The sequence below is a fragment of the Euprymna scolopes genome, chromosome 17 (genome assembly GCF_053919585.1).
Source record: "Euprymna scolopes isolate OS-2025 chromosome 17, ASM5391958v1, whole genome shotgun sequence".
Classification (NCBI taxonomy): Eukaryota; Metazoa; Mollusca; class Cephalopoda; order Sepiida; family Sepiolidae; genus Euprymna; species Euprymna scolopes.
In genome coordinates this window covers 5132038-5151084 of record NC_136498.1, presented here as the reverse complement: position 1 = coordinate 5151084, position 19047 = coordinate 5132038, and the positions used below count along the sequence as shown (strand labels likewise).

General features: G+C 31.4%; 1 protein-coding gene across 3 annotated transcripts in view; it reads left to right on the top strand.

The window, feature by feature from the left end:
• Window positions 1-19047, top strand: part of LOC145296655 (potassium voltage-gated channel subfamily B member 2-like) — a 1059074-nt gene that overhangs the window by 651489 nt on the left and 388538 nt on the right. The window lies entirely within an intron of this gene.

The window sequence follows — 19047 nt, the reverse complement described above, 5'->3', positions numbered from 1 at the left end:
CATGTCTGTTTAAATAAATATTAATATAAATAGGTTTATTCATTATTGAGCACTATTACATAAAGCCAGTGGATATTCTTTAGATTTTTATTCCGTGAATACAGTTTTAATCTGGACTAACACATATATACACATTACAATACACATCCCAAAACATGTAAATTAATTTGCTGGACATTTTGCTCCTATTTTATGCCTCCTTATAATAATAAAAATCAATATATAATGATAATAGGCCTGATGTATAGAATTTTCATGCCGATTTTAATCAGAAGAATCAGTTTTCATTTCAAAACATTTAAAGATTAAGCTTAAGAGATTTTAAAAAATTGAAATTCAGGGAAGCTTACTTCATTAGTAACTAATGACTGACTCAAATATAATACAAATTTGATATACTTGAATTTTCAAATTCAGGTTGTGCTGATATTATCCCCCAAAAACCGTTTAAAATATCATAAAGCAACTACAATTTTGGAAATACTTATTAGTGATGTCTCACTATTGTTAAAATTTTACCAAAACGTTGGTATCTGAATTTTAACAAAGGGATTCTACTCCTTTTTTTAACTTCTTGCCTAAAACTAAAGTAAACCAAAAATATCCCATATTACTACTCCTAATGCCGAGCAGATGTATTCCAAAATTCATAGTAAGTTAATTAATTTAGGAATGAATCATGTATGTACAAATATGTAAACAGATAAATACACTCTCTCTCTCTCTCTCTCTCCCCCCCTATATATATATATTTTGGGGAAACTACACTTTTTTAATTATATCTCACCCTTTGTGTTTACCGATTCATTTAGTTTAGAAGCTCAATTTTTATTAAATATAACAACAGAGCATATATAAAGGAATAACAATGTAGCTACATTCCGTTCTGCTAGATCTACAGCAGATGTGCTAATGGTTATATTTCATAGGATTAGTGAATCTCTTGACAAAGGCTTCCTTTCTAGGGCAATTGTTCTTGACATATCAAAGGCCTTCGATAGGGTATGGCATAAAGGCCTACTTCACAAGATTTCCACCCATGGTATGGCTGGAAATGTCTTCTCGACTATTAAATCATTTCTCTCTGATAGGCTCATAAGAGTAGTGGTTGATGGGCAGAAATCAGAGGCCCACAGTATTAATGCTCGAATCCCTCAGGAGTTCATCCTGGGCCCAACTCTCTTCTTGATCTACATCAATGATCTCCCAAAATACATACTTAAATCATTCGTTGACATCTATGCTGATGACACGACCATCTATGACAACACATCAAAGGCCGTAAATGACAAAGCTCTCTCTGATTCTCTCTCCTCTGATCTTGAGCACATGGTACAATGGGGGAAGAGGTGGCTGGTTACTTTTAATGCGTCTAAAACGAAGCTTCTATCTTTACATCATCAACATTCTGATCCCCATTTGGCATCAATTGAAATGGATGGCTTTCGTCTTGAGGAGGCTCCATGTTTTGACAAGCTTCTGGATTTGACCTTTACTCCTGATCTGAAATAGAACACGTACATCAAATCTGTTGCCAAGGTCGCTGGAAAAATGGTGAGCTCCTTCTACCACCCCAGTAGATATCTCACTGCTGATGCAATTCTCTATCTATATAAAAGCCAAGTACATCCAAGGATGGAGTACTGCTGCCATATCTGGGCAGAAGCTGCTAAAAACAGCCTATCCTGCCTTGACAGAGTACAAAATAGACTTCGTATCCTAGTGGGGGATGCCCTTTTCTCTTCTTTGCAACCTCTCTCCCACAGAAGAGACGTTGCAAGCCTGTCTAGGTTTTATCGTTATTTCTATAGGAAGTCCTCGTCTGAGCTGCAATCTCTGGTCCCCCCCTCCTCGCCAATCTTTCACAAAAACTAGCTAAAACCACTGTCAGTAATTTTTCCCACTTTTTATCTGTACCTAAATCAAAACGTAGATTCCATAAACAAAGCTTCTTTCTTAGAAGTGCACGCCTGTGGAACTCTCTTCTGTTTGCCTGTTTTCCACCTGACTACAACTTAGATGTCTTCAAGTCCAACATGACAAAGTTCCTAATGAACCGCCTCTTTAAGTAAGATACTTTATCAGATCCCCATTACTAACGATTACTACGATACTGTCCCATTGATTACTGTGCACACAATAACCCTTATTCCCGAGTGGCCTCCGGGCCTTGGTAAGCTGTGACTTCCATGTAAAAAAAAAATTCCAAGTTTCAAAGTTTTATTCAATCTTACCATTCAGTTCTTTCAGCATATCAAAATGTCTGTACATTTTACAGACCTGATTCATTATACAGAGGCAGTCATTATTTATATGTCAATATTGAATTTTTTCTTGCATATACTAATCAGAAAAATCAGAAATTTTATTTAGAATGAAATAGGCATGACAGTACAGCATCAGAAAATAAAATATATAGAAGAATTAACACCGCATATTTATTTAGGTAGCCATCTTAGTTTAAGAGTAAAGCTGTTCAAATTTTAGTTTATATATAGGTTAAATAATGTTTCCAAACTCTTTTAATCTAAAAAAGAAATATTATATAATAATTTTATTCTATTTCAACTGATAATTATTGTCTAAAAAAGTATGCTAACTACCATGAATTTATTTAGGATTTATGTTGTGGATACTAAACTTAATCCTTACTTTTTTAAAACGGTATCTCATATTTTGTGGGTGGCCATCTTAGTTATATTGATACTATGTATGTAGTATAAATATAAGTTTTCTAATTTAAAAATCAAGATCACAAAAATGACTCATATTTAATCCTGTGACAATAATATAGCATAGGTATATTAATGTATTAACAATGTATGCCTTTTGGGATTGATGTTAACATGAAATCAAACATTGTGTCACACTAAAATAGTTCCTTTTATTTTCAGCAGAAGTGATAGAGCTTGTGGGTGGGAGGCTACATTCATACCTCATGTAATCAGATTAGGTATTTCTTTAATATAATTAGTCAAAAATAAGTTTTCATTTTTTAAAGTTGCGATAAATTTAATTTATCTTGTGATGGTCTTCCAATACTTATTTAAAAAAATTTAAACCGATTAAGTGGTTGTTGTCCTATGTATGATAGATACATAATAACTCCACCCCGTAAAAATGATTAGAAAAAAAAAACATTTTGGAGGATAATCGTTTTCAAAATACCTCATTTCTATTTACATTCTTTTCTTTTATTTTCGTAAGGTGAAGTAAAAAAATCACTGTGGTCTTTATGCACAACCGTCCCAAATTAAAATGCTTCCAAATAAACAACCTGATACAAAACAAAAAAACTATTTCTTATCAAACATCAGACAATCCCTTTAACATATTATTAATAATGTTCGTAATTATTTATTAATTATGATCACCTCATTCTTTGATTTGTGATGTAAGTTACAATTAATTTCCAGCTTGGAACGTTGCTAACACATTTTATTATAGTGAGTTCTGATGTTTCTGTAACATGGCAATTAACTATTTTCTTAACCATAAAAATGACTACTCATTTCCAACATTATCACAAAATTATGATAATATTGTGAACTGTTACAGCTGAAAAATTCTGCACTTGTCAAATGAGATCAAAATACGTTTTCTTTACTTAAGGATAAATATATAAATACGAGAAAAATACCTGGTCCAAAATAGATAAAATTAATTCCCAGCTAGAACAGTTTTGTATCATTTTCATGCTACCTTACAAAGATTATAATGAAGATATAATAATACTAAATTTGATGCCTAGAATCCTTATTGAAATTTTGATCAGACTCTATTAAGCGATTTGCATTCTAGAAAATGTCTAAAAGTTAAGGATTAAGCTTAACGAGTCTTACAAAGAAATTGATATTCAGGGAACCTGACTTAATTAGTGCCTAATGACTATAAATCAAATTTAATACAAATCTAAAATATTTTAATTTTTAAAGAGGAAACTATACCCATAAAACTCTTTAAGATATTCCAAATAAACTGAAGATTGGGAAATATTTAATAATTTATGTTTAATAACTATTGTTGAAAAAAAAAAAAAAAAAAACGTATTTTTATTTGAATTTTCACAAATGACACATCTTTTCTCTTTTGCATAAAACTAAATTTAAATAAATATAACTCACATTATCTAGCAAATGGGTTCCAAGATTCATGATGATCGGTTAATTATTTTAGGTATGAATATTGTATGTGAAAAAAATATAAATAAATCCACGTATATAAATTTATATCTTTTCATATTTCACTGGGAATCACTAATTTAGCTGATAAATGTACATTCTAAAAATTTACATAGAATTTATTATCCATTTTCTCAGGAGTACCTGGCACCATAGCTCTGGAGTTGGGTTTGAAAGAAATCAAAGGATCACTTAAATTGGAGTCAGTAAAATTACACTGACTTTGGCATCAGTCTAATTTATATATATGTTTTTGATATCATTTATTCTTTAATATAAAAGTTATATAATAACCTAAGCTTACTAAAGTTAAAAGCATATGCGTAGGCTGTAACATATTTGTATGACATGATCACTTATTTATATATAAAGCAAAATTGCCTTTGCATGTGTCACAGCATCAGAAAGCCAAACTAAGATTTTGAATCAGCACCTTCGATCCGATATCCTTATTGATATCATAAGTTCTAGAACATTTTTAAAGACATTCAAAATTAAAACTACGTAAAATTATCATTAGAACAAATATTCCAATAATTTTAGTGCTCCTTGTCATCAACAAAACAACATGCTTACAACAATCTTTCATACTTTTTTGCATTAACTCATCGTACATAGTTGACATATTATTTACTTTGTTTATTAAAAATGGATAAAAATTTACTTTGATAAGAAATTTTCATTTTATATTTATGTTTCTTTGTCTCTTTTAGACAATCAAGCTTTTTTAGAGCTGCAGAAAGGAAAATATCTCTATGCCAAACTCATTAAAGTAGATTACAAAGACAAAATATATTTGTTAGATCGGTGGTCTTGTTGATAAATTAATTGTTCGTCTTTCAATATTTTATGCCATCATGGGTTTGAATTTGACACTAGACAACTGTGTATATATATATATATATATATATATATATATATATATATATATATATATATATATATATATATATATATATATATTTTCAATGTAATGTCCCAATTATTTCCTAACTGATATTGATGATCATCATAAACCCGAATAATTTTTTTTCTTTAAAAATAAATGGATAAAAATATTTCAGAAATGATGTTCTAATCTTAGTTATAGAATTCACAAATAGGTAAGAAACCTGACATAGATGGGTACTTTAGCTAATAGAGAAGTCGAAATTGGAAGTACAAAAAATAAAGAACTTGGAGTCGAAGGGTCTTATGTTCTAATGCCAGAGCCTCGCTTGGCATCAATTTAAAATCCTTTGATTTTTCATGACTTTAGAATTTCAGCGATAAGAAATAGATTTGTTTTATTTATTTATTTTTAATTTATTCCCCCCTCCTCCTGTAACATTAGTTTTTCATTATGGTTCAGAATTTTTAGATGAAGATTGATAATTTGTATTATTCAGATTGCAATTATCATCTTCGATGCTATTCTGACAACGGTTCGGACAATATAACTTCCAACGTTCTTTAGATATTCTTGTAAAACTTGAGAATCTGTATGCATTGAATAAAGGTCTGTTTGAATTTCTGTAGATTTTCGAGTTCGACAAGAAGATAGGAGATTACATCGAACAAAACATTGTGAGAATAACATCCAGATGAGAACAATAGTACAAATAATCCCAAAACATTCTTTTTAGTTAGGTTAAATTAAGCAAATAGTAAACGTTGTTTGCACTAGTATATTCCTAGCAAGTCAAACCTAAAGCACTGATCATTGAATTGAATATTATATTTGCATACTGCTTAACATTTTGAAAATGGTATAACAATTTTTTTATTGCATCACTATAGAGATTTAGTAATATAAAAAGCTGTTTAGTGTAGTAAATGAAATCTAATCCATGTTGAGAGTAACGAGTGATCCATTTCTCAGAAAGTTTCTCTATTCTTGATGAAGAAAATGACAATTCTAATTAAATCATAAATTTTGTCTTTTTCTTGTCTTGAGGCATCAGTCAATTGATGATGAAACATTCACAAAGTTTGTGCACCATGATGCTGACTCCTTCATTGCGGCCAGAAGCTCCAATCCTGAGAATCCAGTACTTTATGCTCCTTTCACTTTGTGCCTCTGCCTTACTGCCCCTTGGAATACCAGACTTTCTGAAGCTTGGATTTAGAAGATGAAGAAAACATTTTATCAGCTAACCCCCACTTCCCATCTCATCCTGCATGCTCTGGCAGTATTTATGTATTTTCGTATGTAGTTTCATCTTATTTGCCTCTCCATAAGACAGAGTTTGACTCAAAGTCAGTTTTTAGTATGGACAATATTCAGCTCGTCAGAATGGGGCATTCTGGATTGGAAAAAAAATTTAAATTGTCTTCTTCACTGACGGAAGATAGAAAAGATGAAGCATAGTATCATATCAGATACTGTACAGTGCATTATTTATTATGGAAAAAATATAAAATACATTTTTGACAAAGTAAGCACAAAATCATCAAAAAGTCAAGGAATCTATTTTGATCTGTAGTATGAGATGATTGATTTGAATAAATGTTTATAATTAACCATACGATATTAAAAATATATTTAAACATGATTAAAGAAACAGTGTTTATGATGGAATAACTAAAATTTAAGAAAAGAAACAATGTTATCAACTAATTGACATCAGTAATATTTTAATTACAGGTTTAGTTGAAGAACAAATAGCATTTATCCATGGATATTTATAATTAGTGCTCAAATTTGAGAACATGCGAGTTTTAGGATAGGTAGATCTTTCTACATTTAGTTTTAACTTTTGTAAATTGCTAGAATTCCACCTTTTCAGTATAGAGGTCCCTTAATGCTGGAAAACTTTATTCTCTAATAGCTTTCCTCAGACTGCTTGCCTTTGGAATTGTCTCCCTTCTCTCTGTTTCCCTGATCATGCCAACATGCAAAAATTTAAATGCAATGTGAACAAACACCTTGTTGCCCAAGTCTCCACTTATGTTGACCTTCGTCTGATAAATCTGGCTCCTATTACAGTTACCCCTTACGTTTCAGTAACTATATGCGTTGTTTGAAATGAACAAAAGTAAAACAAAAAATGTTTTAATGCATACACATACACAAGTTTTAGTTAAAGACCAAAAATTATTTTCTCAATTGAAACTAAACACTGAAGTATTAGTTATATCTCCATGATGACTATCAATGATATTTTGAAATACAAACACTAAACAGCTATTAGCGAGTTATGTTGGCTTTTTTTAAAAACAAGTTCAATAAGACTATTGATATATTTTATTATTTTATACAAACATAAAATGATTGTATACAAATTAAAAAAAAAAAATTAATTTAATCATCGAATTAACATTATTCTTATAATTAGGATTTTAAAATGACAAATAATTTAATGCATTCATGCTTTCAAATTTTCTCAAACAAAACAAAGTCTCCCCTGACATTTTAAAATACACATCTTATCAAACGATATTTGTTTAAGAAAAGGACAAGGAGCTCGAGGCTGGGGTTCTTGGCTAAATAACTGATTTTATAAACGATTCAAACAAGAATAAAACTTTGTTTTTTACTTAAATTCACCCCAAACAAGGCATACCACCACTTGAACATAAAGGGTTATTTTATGGGACCATGTTTAGGAGATATGGACAAGATGTCGGTTTAAATTACATTTAAACTTCTGCATGTCAGTACAGTCAATGAAGCAGGTGACAGGGAGGGAATTCCAGTCTAACTGTCTGAAGGAAGAAACTATTAGAGCAGAAAGTTTTCTGACATCAAGGACCTCAACAGTGGAGGTGTAATTTTGTTGCGAGACGGGTTTTCCAGAGATATGTATGTTAACAGAGCAGAAGTGCAATGAGTTCATCAGAGCACATTCCATTAAAATACTTGTAGAACAGACACAGAGATGCAATATTACAGTGATGGGACAGAGTTTGGAGCTTAGTTGACAGTGTCAAACCTATTAGATTGGAAACTCTTCGTTGGAGCCTGTCTAACAGGGAGAGACTAGTGGTAGATGCACCAGCCCAGATGTGGCAACAATACCCCTTCATGGGCGAATAGTGGCTTTGTAGAGGTACAGAATAATTTCAGGTGTGAGTAGTCTTCAAATACAATAAAGGGAACTCACCTTCTTTACAGCAACCTTTGCAATTTACTCAATATATTTGTTCCAATTCATGTAGCTTGTGAATGTTAAGCTGAGGAGTTTGAAGGGAGAGGTAGGATGTTATTAGTTATGACTATTGGTGGCTGAGAAGATTTCTTATAATTGTTAAAGGAAAGAAGCTTAGTTTTAGTAGCATCGTTATAATTAGGGCTGTGACAACAGCATATTCTTTTCATTGTTGTGACTCTTGAATATATATCTGTTAATATCTTATATGTTTTTATATAGACTCATGGTTCTCAGTTGATTGACTGTGTTGGATATATACTTGAGAGTCAAAAGAATGAAAAAAATATTCTGTTGTTACAGCCCTAGTTATCATCCATTTATGGCCTCATTCCACTACAAACTGGAGGTCGTTTTCTAACGTTTCTGCTGTTGCTTTAGATATGTGTACATCCGTTTTTTCCTTGCCTTTTACAGAGCATTGTATTATCGGCATTGTATATATCCATTTCAGACATAATGTGATCAAGGGAGTTCCTGTGGCAATATCAGTCATAGTGGTCTAAAGATCGACCTTAGGGAAACTTTTGCATTAATATTATACTATTTGGATGTACGACCATCAAGAACAACCTGGATTGTCCTCTTGTCTACGAAGGATCCAATTATATTTAGTATCCTTCCAATAATACAGTATGATTTAATTTTCATGAAAAACCCTTCATGTCAGACTTTGTCAAAAGGTTTGACTATATCAAAGGCTACAACTCTGGTTTTCCCTGCTTTATCGAGTGCATGGTATATACGTTCAGAGATGAATGTTAAAATATCTGTAGTAGAATGACATTGCCTAAATCTATACTATTGATCAGAGAGAAGATTAGCGTAAGCGAGGTGATGGACTAGTACTTGATTGATTAATAACTCAAAGACTTTTGTAAAGAGGAGGACGAGATTGATACTGTGATAATTGAGTGGTTCAGTTCCTTCTGCAGAATAACAATGATATAAAAGAGATGATACTCCTATGGTGTAAATATCAGGCAGTTTCATAGGACGTCCTGCTGGCTTGGCAAACCTAGAGCAGGTTCAAGACATTTCCAAAAATAGTGTCAATGAAGAGCCGCTCAATTCATGATAATCCTCAGTGTGGTGCGACCCTCATTGTTTGAAAATTGATGCTATTTTAGATTAGTTATACTGCACAGTACTACTTGGTTAAAAGACTGACATATTTATTTATAACAAATTGGTGATCATCACAGCTGTTTTATATAGAATTGGGAAATTACTTAGCAATATATTATGCTAATATTTTAGATTATGTTTTCATAAAAAATCAAACAAATTTAGAAACTCTACTAAAAATATTTTTGTGATATACATAAAAATAAATTTTTCATTTTAAAATTCACGAATTTTAGGAATATACTTACTTTTCTAATTAGTACTAAAAATAAATAAAACAAAATAAGACAAATAAAATAATGAACATTATTTTATTTATTACTAGTCATATTTACTCAGCATTACCTGGGTTTAGACATATTAAAGTAAAATTATTAAGAATATAGTTATGTTCATATATTTTAATATGATTTTAAAACAATAGTTTTAGCTTTTCTTTATTATATTCTTTTAAATAATTATTCTATTACTAATAAATAAAAATAATCCAATGTGTATTTATCAAAGTTACATATTGGCAAGAAATATAGAGACATATAAAATTGTGTTTGATAGTTTTATTCATAGCTTTATTTTTTTATTATTATTATTAGTTTTTATTAAAGTGGTTCAATAATATTCTTCATAGTTTTGCCAACATGGCTTAAATAAAAAGGAAAAAATGCAATATGGAAGGAGTATTATTTTATATCTATATATATATATATATATATATATATATATATATATATATATATATATATATATATACTCGTGAGCAAAAAAAAAAAAAAAATGGGCCAAACAAATTTTGTACATTATATTGCACTAAAAGCTATATTGAACAAAGAACAATTGAACAAGGAAACAAACGAGACTAATAACACAGAACAAGACATTTACTTCAATAAATGCTTAGGATGAAATCGCATTCCCTTTTAATTTCTTTAAACGATCAATCCTTTTAGACATGCTCTCAACCAAAGTGGAACACTGAAGAAGATATGCTATTCCATTCGCTTTGCACAGCTTCCTACAGTTTGTCATTCTTCTCAAAAGTTCTTCCGGCCGATGCACGAGATATTATGAACCAAATATTCTCGATTGGGTTTAAATTGGGGCTGTCACCTGACAAAAAAATCCTATCAATTGAATTATCAGAAAACCATTTTTTGTGACTTTAGCAGTGTGTGCAGGGGCATTATCGTGTTGAAAAATAATGTTCTGGGATATTCCCATCTTCTGGATACTTGGTAACTGTCCTGTTTCTAATATTCAAATGTATTCCTTTGCATTGATTGACTTCTCACATTTAATAAGTTCCCCAACTCCTGCTGCAGTAAAAGTTCCCCATACCATTATCCCTCCACTCCCGTGTTTAACTGTCGTTTTTATGCAACTTAGCAAAAATCTTTCTCCAGTTCATAGATTGCACTGTCCAGGAGCATCGGGAACATCACTAACAAGACAAAATCTTGATTCTATCTAACCAGAAAACATTGCTGAACCAGTCTCTATCTTTCTTGCCATAACACGAGAAAAATCTCTTTCTATCATTGATGTTCTTCTTAGATAAAAATGGCTTCTTTGCACACCTTTTAGAGGAAAATCGCATTTCTTTCATTCGTTTTCAATATTGTATATCTAGAAAGAGAATTTCCAGCCCCTGTTTTGAATTCTTTGCTATGGTCAACATAAGTTTTCTTTCGATCTTTCAAAACAGTTAATTTAAGCCTGTGGTCGTCCTTCAAAGTGGATGCTCTAGGGCGACCAGATCCAGATTTTCTTTTTATAGAGCATTCGACTTTGAACCATTGACCAATTTGCTTCACTGCAAAAAGAGATGTTTTCACATTTTCTTTTCTTAAAATATAAAAAATCTGCTTGTAAGTCATTTTGGACTGCCTTAATCCTGCAATTTAGTTTTTATATCCTTGCCAAGATGCGGTCTTACCATTTTTAGGATTCATTTTTTCACTTATTATTATATGCTATAATAATACTGATCTGCAAAATAGAAATTTTTAGTTAAAATGAACAAAAATTAATGGAAAAATATTGAAAAATCAATTTCTTCCTTCTTTCACTCTTGGCCCATTTTTTTTTGCTCATGATTGTGTGCATATATATATATATATATATATATATATATATATATATAAAATGAAAATTACAATTGAATTCACCAAAATGATCCAAGATGGTAAAATTAAAGTAAATTATAAATATTAAAGAATTAATATTTATAAAAGTATCTCAGCCAGATATAAAAGCTCGATAAAACCAAATAGGAAATAGAGCTTATAATATGAGCAAACAGTTAATAAAATATGTTAAAAAACACTTTGAAATGAGTTAAAAACATATTTAATCTGAAAAGGAAACACTAGATAAATGGATAGTCCTTAATCTGCGGAGTTTCAAAGAAATACTCTCCTTCTCATCAGAGGGTAGGAATTAGCAAAATGCGGGATCGGATTTTGCATGCAGAAGTATTTGATGAAACAACAAGTAAGTCAAAGATCTTACTTAAAAACAAAATAAGTAAAGCAGAGGGAATATGGTGAAGAAAAAGGTGATTACACATGAATGGATAGTCTGGTGGAAGATAAAAAAATCCAGTGACGGTAAAATCCAAATGTAAAACTTCAAGAAAGTTAAAAGAATTTCCATTTGTACAAGTAAAATCCAAGGAAATCCCGTAATTGGAAGAAGATGGTCCATAATAATCCAAAGGCAGAAATCCAAGGAATAATTCACAAAAATGTGTACAAGGAAAAAAATAATATTAATAAAAGAAAAATAAGATGTGCTTTTCACTCTACTTCCGAGACATAACTATAAATAAATCTATATAAAATCTATATATATATATACAATATATAATAAATATATATATATATATTTACAAACACAAAAAGAACTGTTTTTAAATGCATCTGTCCACATGGGTTATTTTTTTAATGAAATAGATGGAACTGTATTAGCTATTAATTAAAGGATATCAAAACTGGCAGCATTCTCTCTCTCTCTCTCTCTCTCTCTCTCTCTCACACACACACATACATATATATATATATATATATATATATATATATATATATATATATTGTCTTCTGTTACCAATATTGTCAATTTTGCACCAGATATTAACTCGTTCCAAGCACTTATTTATAGCAATATTTTAAATTCTTTTACAGTCAATATTATTTTTTATTCCTATATATTGCAATCATGTTTACATTGCAACGAAACAGGAGCTATTAAATACCTGCACAATATTTATATTCTTCACAAAGCTCAATTGTGTAATGTTAGACATTCCAGTAAATTATTTTCCAAACATTTAAGTTCTTGTAATCTAATTTTAAACCTAACCCTAATTAGCAACTAGTCGGTCCTAGAGTTGAAAAATTGCTGTTAACTACCTTAAAATACTAGAATAGCATGGAAATATGAGATCATTTTATGTTACATTAATATACGAAATTAATCACTCCTTCTAAATTTTAAAATAATAAAATAAAATAATCGCAGGAAAAATAGAATCTCTCTTTTTTTTGGTGGGGAGATGACTCAGTAAAGGGTGTTAATCTATGAAAAGCAGTTGGTCTTATTGAAAAGTAACACTAGTAATAGGCTCTACAAAACTCTAAATTGACCAAAACGAAATTGCCTCACTCTAGAAAGTGCAAAAGTAGTTTTTGTTTTAGTTCCTGATAACCTCTATAAGCAATATAGAAACTAGCATATTTCAGTTCCAAATGTGTTAATCTATCATGATAGTAGGAGATTCATATTTTCCAGAGGGCTTGTAAAATCTTGCAATCACCTTAATATTTGCAAACTCATAAAGAAATGAAACCATCAGATGAAGATTCAATTCCATAAGTTTTATTTTTAACAAAGATTTTCATTATCTTAGTCAACATGAAAGCAATTATATTTTGCAAGCTGGTAACTCTCTGAATACATAAACAATAACACATAGATATTGCTGTAACTATGTTATAATCACAAAGATAATTTGTTGGTTAAATAATTGTTCTGAAAAAAAAACATAAATAAGATAGAAGATCACAAAATTTCCCTGCTTTATTCACCTGTTATTTTTTTTTTAATTCACACGAAGGTAATGCAATTGTACAAAAGTGTTATTTTAATACAGTTTCAGAAAGGTGTTATTTAAATACTTGTGTTGTATATTGAAGGGGACAGCTCCTGGTTTTTAGAGATTGAAGTAATTGGAATTGAATATAATTATTATTGGAGGAGAATGCTGGAATAGAACGCAGTTATCAGAAGATAAAATGAATGCTAATTTTTAGTTAGATACGATTCCAGGAATGCAGTGAATTATCATTTGTAGTAAGAAATAACTATACAACAAAGTTTAGGTCAAAGCAAAATAATAGAAAAATGAATTAAAGAATGTCCACAGAGAAATATGGGACTCGTGTTGCCAGGACACGTGTTGAAAGCATATACATGTGCATAGGATGCACTTGTTTGGCTCGTATGTTGATATCACATAGAATTAATATATACACTTAAGTTAGACTAGAAAACAGTCAGAGTTAGTCAGTGCGAGTCGGAGAACAGTCCAAGTTAGTCTGGCAGAGAGTTAGCCGAAATTCCTTAGGAAATGGAAGGGTCAGGACAACAAAATGTAGCAACTTAGCCAGGCATCGAGTTCCAATCACTAGCTGGAAAAATAAATGTCTTTTATTTGTTATGTAAGCCTTTTGTCTTACATTGACTGTATCTCCCTCTTCAATAATGTATCTCCCGTCCTGTTTAAAGACTTCCAGTACACATCCATCTCTCAGCTTCACTGTCTATCCCGTCTATTATAAAAGTGGACTCCCCAAGTAATTGGGTCTCGTCATCTCTGTATACCCCGTTATATTACATATCCGTTCTGAACTCCTCTACGACGCACACTTGTTGTACAAAGGTACGAGTTATCTACTGATGTATAAAAGTTTAATTTACATTCTGATATATAAATGTGCTATTAAAATATTGATTTACAAAAGTATTATTTAAATATTGATGTACAAATGAGTTATTCAAATTCCATTGTATAAATGTGAATAATGTTGTATAAAGTTGTTGCCTAATTCTTGCTGTCTAAATTTTTCATTATATATGGCTGTATACAGTGTGTTTTTTATTTCAATACAATCATACAAATCTAGTATGAAAATACCTGTTCTAGAACTATATTTAAATATTTATATACTGCCATAGAAGTGGGTTAGTTAAATACAAAGGTGTTTTTGAATACTATTGTGCAGCAGTGTTTTTTTTAATACTGTAATACAAAGTTGTTTTTCAGTACTACTGTATGGAGGCATTTTTAATATTTATTATAAAGGATTTATTTAAAGGCTCTCATTCAGAAGTATTAGTAAAAAAATTAAATATGTGCAAAAGAGACATTTTCGAACACTGCCATATTGTGGCATAACAGATGTTAGATTCTAAAATTTCTGTATTACTTCATAGGAATTAATTTGAGGAGTTTAAATGCCATATGCAATCAACGCCATTTTGAAAATTGTTCAATTACAGCTACAAGAAGTATTATATTTCATCAGCTCAAATCATTTTGTTTAAATAATGTGTCATTTGATTAATATTCTTGTTGCTAATTAAAATCAACTTTTATAGTCGAATTTTAGATTTGATGCATCCAATTTTGTAAAGTCTAATTTCTTATCACATTTGCATTTCACTAATTAAAACAAACTTTCTTCATATTTTCAGCTATTAGGTATTTTATTTTCGTAAATGTACCCAAATTGATTTAATTTTGGAACAATTATTTCTCCTCTAAAAACAGTAGACGGTGACAACCAAACATTTAATGAGGATTATGACATATACCTTAACCAACAACATAATTTTCTACTGTTCCACTCTATTAAATATACAATCACGTAGTTAATTAATATAAACATTTTTATAATGTAAACGATTTCTACAATTCTCTTAATAAGAATTTGATTTGACAAAAAAATATAAAAAATTATACTTGAATTTCCAAAGAAAACTGAAATTATCATCTTTATTGTTGTAAATATTCAAATTAAGTGGTTCGAAATATCCCATGCATGTGTCAATGTAAATACTGTCATGGCTTTCTTTTATTTCAATAAAATTTATAATAAGATGTTTCTATTGTAAAATTAAATGTTTATGGTCTGTAAACTAAATAAAATCGTTATATTTTTTCCTGTTTATTTGAAGAAAATTAAAAGAATATTATGCACTGTGTTAATCTGTCATCTTCAAAATAGATGTGATTTGTATCAGTATTAATTTGATGTCATGTGCAACTTACTAGTTGAGAATGGGGTATATAGTTTATAAAGATTTTGCATTTATTACAATAATATATATATATATATATATATATATATACATATATATATATATATATATATATATATATATATATATATATATATATGATAAACAAAAATTAAAAGAAAACAATAATTTATATAAATGTAATTACCTAATTATAAAATTAATTACATTTATATAATGAATGTAAAATTAAATTTAAAGATGTAGGAAGAATGAATTTAAGAAGAAACAAAAGAAGTAATGCAAGAGTGTAATGAAAATCAATTTTAGGATGCAAGAATAAATTAAAGAATCTAAGCATATTAGACTCAAAAAACTGTAAGAAAAATGAATGTAAGAATGTGAAAAGATAATCTATATAATTATAAAACTTTGAGAAATTTGCTTGCTTGCATTTTGTCGTCAAGCGATTCTATCTTAAAAAAAAACGAGGTGCCAGGTGAATTTATATGCCTGCTTGATTGCTTGAATCTTGTCTTTGATGATCAGACGATTTTTTCAAAAAAGGGATGACAAGTGAATTTATTTATTTATTTTTTATTGCATTTTCACCTCAAACAAGGCACAGTACCACTTTGATGTAGGGGGCCTACTATCTGGGACATAACTGCAGGAATACTATGTAGGGAGTTGAGCAGAAAAATGTCTGTTTACATTATACTTGAACTTTTGCATGTCGGTACAGTCGGGGAAGCAGGAACCCGGAAGGGAGTTCCAGTCTAATAGTTCTGGGGAAGAAACTATTAGAGTAGAAGGTTTTCTGGCATCTGGGGGATCTCTATTGTGTAGGGTGAGATTTTGCTGTTTGTTGAGTTCGTAGGGGGTATTTACGTTGAGGAGCTACAAGGGTCTATAGTTCGTCAGAGCATCTACCATTAAAATACTTGTAAAACAGGTAGAAGGATGCAACATTTCGTCGATGGAACAGAGATTGAAGCTTAGCAGACAGTTCAGGACCTATTTGGTTGGCGAGTCTCTTTTGAACCCTGTCCTGGAGTGAGAGACTAGTAGCAGATGCACTAGCCCAAATGTGACAACGATACTCCATACATGGGCGAATGGTGGCCTTGTGGACGTATAGGATACTTTTAGGTGTAAGTAACTTTCTAGCACGGTAGAGAAAGCCCACCTTCTTCATAGCAGCCTTAACAATGCCCTCAATGTAATTGTTCTAACTCATGTTCCCTGTGAATGTTAAACCGAGGCGTTTGAATGAAGTACTTTCAGGTAATATATCTTTAGCCATAGCTATTGTTAATTGAGAAGGTTTTTGTAATTATTAAAGGAAACAAGCTTAGTCTTGGCAGCATTGAATGTTACCATCCATTTTTGTCTCCATTCCACTACAGACTGGAAGTTTTCCTCTAAGAATTTCCACCATTGCCTTGGATATGTGTTCATTCGTTTTCACCTCATGCCTGTAATAGTGTGGTGTCGTCAGCAAATATGCTAATCTCAGAGGCAACTTTATTAGGGAGGTCATTTATGAATATTAGGCATAGATTCGTTAAAGCATTTGTTGAAAAGTTTTGAGCAACCTCAGTGGAGTATTTTTTAAACAGTACAGCCGGGATGAGATCAGGTCCACATGCTTTTGAGGTATCTAGTTATTTTTATGGTATCATTCACTCGAGAAGGGATGATTTTCAGATCATCTAGTGTAGTGTCTGTCTGCAAAAGAAAATCAGGAGGACATGGTTTGTTGTGTCCAAATTAGAGTTGAAGGCAAACCGACGGGCCAGCATGTTAGCTTTCTCATGATTGTTGGATAGTGGGACTATTGTTGATTGCGCATTATTTACTATACTGTTGATGATTTTTGAGAAATCATGAGTTCCTAATTTCTGCACTTAAATGCATTTTCTGGTGGTTTTATTGCATTCTCTCTTAGCTGTTGCTATTTCTTTCTTACAATTACTTCTAGCTTCTATAAACTTTTGTCTGTTTGTACTTATGTCAGATAAATTTGTAGTATGTATGTTGCCTTTGAACAATAGCAGCTGCACAAGTAGAAGTAAACCACTGGGGAGAGTGAAGTTTGCTTCAGAACTTCCGTGTGGGAATATGTGCTTCAATTGCCACTTTAAACCATGTAATGGTCTCATTTGCGCACTGTTCCACAGGAAGAAAAAAGATATTTCCTCATGGGGCATCTCTGATGTGATCTCTGATGACACCCCAGTCAGCCTTATTATAGTACCTCATCGTTTTGAGGAGTGGCTCTTCAACTTGGGGTTGAGAGTTTAGAGTAATGTCTTTTGTTATCACATCATGATCAGCATTCCCGAGTGGGCAATGGGCATTTGTTACAGAATTCTCAGGAACTGTTGTCAGAAATAAGTCCAAGTGAGGCTTGCTGATTCTGACGATCTGGAAGACGGGTTAGGAACGTTACTGTCTGTGTCAAGGAATGGGACATAGAAAAGTTATGAATGATGCTACCAGCAGTATCTATGTAGTTAGAGAAACAAAGCCAATTACTGTGGTGGACATTAAAGTCACTAGATACATGTATTTGGGTGCTAGTGTCAAGGAAGAGTGCTACATCTATGCTGTCAGAGATATGATTGATTAGAGTATAGTCCTAGGTCGAAAGGCAGCGAAAAAGAAAATATAAGTAGCTAACGCTATGTTGCAAAGTTAGTCTAAAGCACATGAAGGTTGGTCTAGTTTAGATTCCCTAATAATGGGGAGAGTGTTACAAATCCAAACTTCAAATCAATGCATGTGTCCATCAGTCCTACGACAAAGTGGAAGGTGACCAGACATGTTGAAGTGGTTAGAGGGGATGGAGGAGTGCAAGTTAGTTTCATTTAGCACTAAGATATTCAGGGAGTTTGCTAAGAAAAATAAGTCTACATCGTCTAAGTTAGTTCTAAGTCTACAGATATTTGTAAATTGTTCTTCAAGTGCGTGTCTGATTTGATCGTTATTTTGGATTGAGCTGTCATTTCATTTTATTTCATAGTTTCAGTTTAGGGTGAGAGATGCATATCTACCATCATGCAACACAAGTAGACCATCATCCGGCTCTTCATCCACAGGAATGTGGCCTCAGAAATGGCCACCAGACAGTAGTACAGGGTCCCTTTCCATGCACGACATGGCACTACAGCCATCCCAATATTATACAATGGATGATAGAACAGCCGCTCTAAGCACTACCAAAGAGTTAGGGCTTCTGTACTGTCAGTCGGAATACAGCAGCCAGACAAACTGTCAAACCGGCTCCTTCAAACCTGTCAGACAAG